The sequence below is a fragment of the Octodon degus genome, unplaced genomic scaffold, assembly GCF_000260255.1.
Source record: "Octodon degus isolate 3935 unplaced genomic scaffold, OctDeg1.0 scaffold00010, whole genome shotgun sequence".
NCBI classification, from domain to species: domain Eukaryota; kingdom Metazoa; phylum Chordata; class Mammalia; order Rodentia; family Octodontidae; genus Octodon; species Octodon degus.
Window position 1 is genome coordinate 9,104,105 of NW_004524586.1, and position 3,541 is coordinate 9,107,645.

Here is a 3,541-nt window from a genome sequence, read left to right on the forward strand (position 1 = left end):
GGCTTGGGTTCTGAGGTTGCATTTTGTTCCTTCTCGTCATTTTGTGTAGCACTGTCTTCTACCCTTTGTTGTAGATCTTTGCTGTAGTTATAACCTTCACACATACTGAAGTTCAGGTGGAGCTCTACAGAGATTGGACTTATCCAGCTGTGTCTGGCTTAGGTCTGGCTGCTGTGCTCAGCTCCTTACCGCTGCGGACCTGGGCTAGGACTGGTTCTGGGGGTTCCCAGAACTAGGCAGAAATTCCTACTCGGTGGAGGGGTGGGAGAGGTAAGGCAGAGTGGTGGGGGGCGGCCCGAGGGGGTAGGAGAGGGTCCGGCCCATGCTGCGCCTGGGCTGGGACTGGTCCCACCGGTGCAGGGTAGCAGGAAGTTCTCCACACACTCACCGGACCTGGGCTAGGACTGGGTCTGGGGGTTCCCAGAAGTCGGCCGCCCCTAGGGAAGGTTCTAACTGACTAGTCTATAATATAGATCTAAAACTATAAAAAATATTATAATTCACCATGGAAAATACATCCTGTATTTCAATTTAATGTTTTCCATGTGCTACATATTTGATATTTTTGTTGGTTTTTTTGTCTGCCTGTTTAACTGTATTAATAACTGGTTAAAGTAACTGCAGCTGCTTCATTAAAAAATTCTTTTGAGCTCATATTATTTTCACTTTTTATTTTTCTTTTTTGCTTCATCCTGTGACTCATCCTGGCAGTTGACACATCTGGTAGAGGAAAAAGCTAGAGGAGCTATGAGTCCCCTCACACGACCTCAGAATGACCTGAGGAGCCTTATCTGACCTTCAGGTAGATGGATATATAAAGTGAGCTTATATCACAAGGTAACAAAGCTTAGCAGCTAGGATATCAATAATGCTATTTTTGTTTTATAGACACATGTATACAGACAAGAAAAAAGAAACAACTGAACAAAGAACTGATGGAATTTATAAAATAACTGGTTGGATGGTAGATTTAAACTACCCACACCATTGAGTACATCAAATGGAAATGGTCTAGACATCATGTCTGCGTCTTGTACCGTGAATAACTACTACAAAGACAGCAATATGCAATGTGTTAATTATTGTAACTGTCCTACTAACCTGTTTTGAAACTCTTATTGCTATTTCTTTCTCAATAAAATTAATTTTTTAAAAAATGGTCTAACTACCCAGGAGGGAGAGACACTCAGACTAGAGGAAGGAGAAGGACCTGAAGACACAGTGCTTGAAACAACACTTTCAAACAAAGACACAGTATGTTAAGCTCAGTGGCGGTGGTACGTCTAGGAGGTTGCTCACCATGAAAGACTACACACATTTGTTTCCTTTCTTTTGTTCTTTTTTAATTCCTTTTTATTATTTTTCCCTACTCTTACCTAATTCTCTTAACTTTCTTTTATTCTTTAGCTGGATTTTTATTTATCTCACTTTTCCATCCTTCTTGTTCTCATGGGTTTTTTTTCTTTTTTAAATTTTACTCTTTCCATTTTTACCTTTCTGTGCCTAATTTTTATTGTTATTACTATTAAGCTTTATTGACTTTTTTTTTTTTTTTTTTGGCTGGCTCCAAAGGCCTTCAGGACATGTTTGGCTGGCTGGAGTTGTGGGGATCGAACCACAGCAACCTGAGGCTGACTGCTTTGTTGAAGCAGCCACTTAAAGAACTGAGCTAAGGGGCAGGCCCCCAAGCTTTATTGACTTTTAGCTATTTAGTTGTCACTATGCCAGTATTGCTGAATTCTTCTGTGTTGCTAATGGTGGTATAACTGCTGCCCTTAGTATTTACCTTATGTCAATATTTGACTTCTCTCTGTGTCTACATTATATCGAATATTTCTTCTCTATTGTTAATGGTGGAATGGTTGTGGCTTTTATTGGTTCTTACAATATGCCGATATCCAGTTTGTCTTAGATCTCTTATTATGATTGCTGATTTTGTTGCTATTGCCAATAGAGGCATAATTGTTCATTTATTTATTTATTCATTTGTTTATTTACTTTGGTATTGGGAATTAAGCTCAGGGCTTGCCAGGCAGCAGCTGTGCCACTGAGCTGTACCCCTGGCCCCCTGCTGTCTTTTGCTGCATGCCAGCATCCGGATGGGCTGTGTTGGCGGCATTCCTGCAGTTCACTTCCACTTCTCTGAGTGGTGCTGGGCATCAAACCCCTAGAAGGAGTCTGATAGCCAGAAGGCTTTCAGGTGTTATCTTGTGCAGGCAGAGAGGAGTACAAAACCCCAAACGTAACCAAACACAAGAACACAGCACCAAAAAAAAGGATTCTAACAGAAGAGATTTCCAAAGTAGTGAAAGAAAATTTCTACTCTAGCTGAACTTCAACCTGAAGCACAAAAGCAGTAGAAGTATAAAGACGTGAGACAAGATTTTTCCCAAACCCCACAACTCCCCAAAAGTTGATCTCATAGATGCTGACATAGAGGAATTACAGGCAAAAAACTAAAAAAATTAAATGGGCAAAGTGTTTGAAAAGACCAAGGGACAAACACAAAAGCAAGTCCATACTGTGCGTAGCTAGCTTAAAGAAGATTTTATTAAACAGATAAAAAAATTTGCTAATAAAATTTTTGACATGGGCTGAGGAAATAGCCCAGCAGTCTAAGTGACTGCCTGGCAAACGCAAAGACCAGAGTTCGATTCTCAATACTGCATGTCATGCCAGCCCGGACACCAGGCGTGGTGGTGCATTCCTATAATCCCAGTACAGGGGAGGATGAGACAAAAGGATGCTGTCGGAAAAAAATAGCAAGTAACCTATAAAGGTAAACCCATCGGAATCACAGTGGATTTTTCTGCACAAACCTTACCAAGAAAGCTTCTAGCAACATTTTTCTTCAAGCCCCAAAAGAAATCAGTAAAACAATTGGTAACCCAGACTTCTGTATATTATAAATTAGCCTCCAAAACTGATGGATAAGACAGGGTGTAGTGATGCATGCCTGTAATCCCAGGGCTGGGGCGGTTGAAAGCAGGAGGATCACTATAAGTCCAGGCTGTGTAGTGAGACCCTGTACCAAACATATAACAAAAATCATACATTAAAAAAAACCTGATGGATAAATAAGACTTTCCATGAAAAGAAATAGTAATAAATAAATAAATAAATAAATAGCACAATCACTAAACCATCATTTCAGTAAATACTCAGTCATTCTGATGGGAAGGAAACAATAGGCTGAAGCACCTTGGGCTGTGACCTCGGCACCCTGGTCTGCGAGGCTGAGGAGACCAAACAGACACACAGCAGAGAACATGCTGGCTGCCGGACACCACAGCCTTCCCTTCTCCCTGTTAACACATTCAGAGGATGAGCCCACCTTTCTGGGCTATGGACACGGAGCTGTGCACCAAAGGTGTGTCAAGTTGAAAAGCGCTCCCAGCTGAGATGCACAGCATCACTCCCCAGTACAAGAGACAAAGCCACAGTTCCCTAATCAGCTGCCTACCACAGAATGGAACACATCCTAGGCTATAAGCTAAGTTGTTTATTATTATTATTATTATTATTTTTTTTTTTTTTTTTT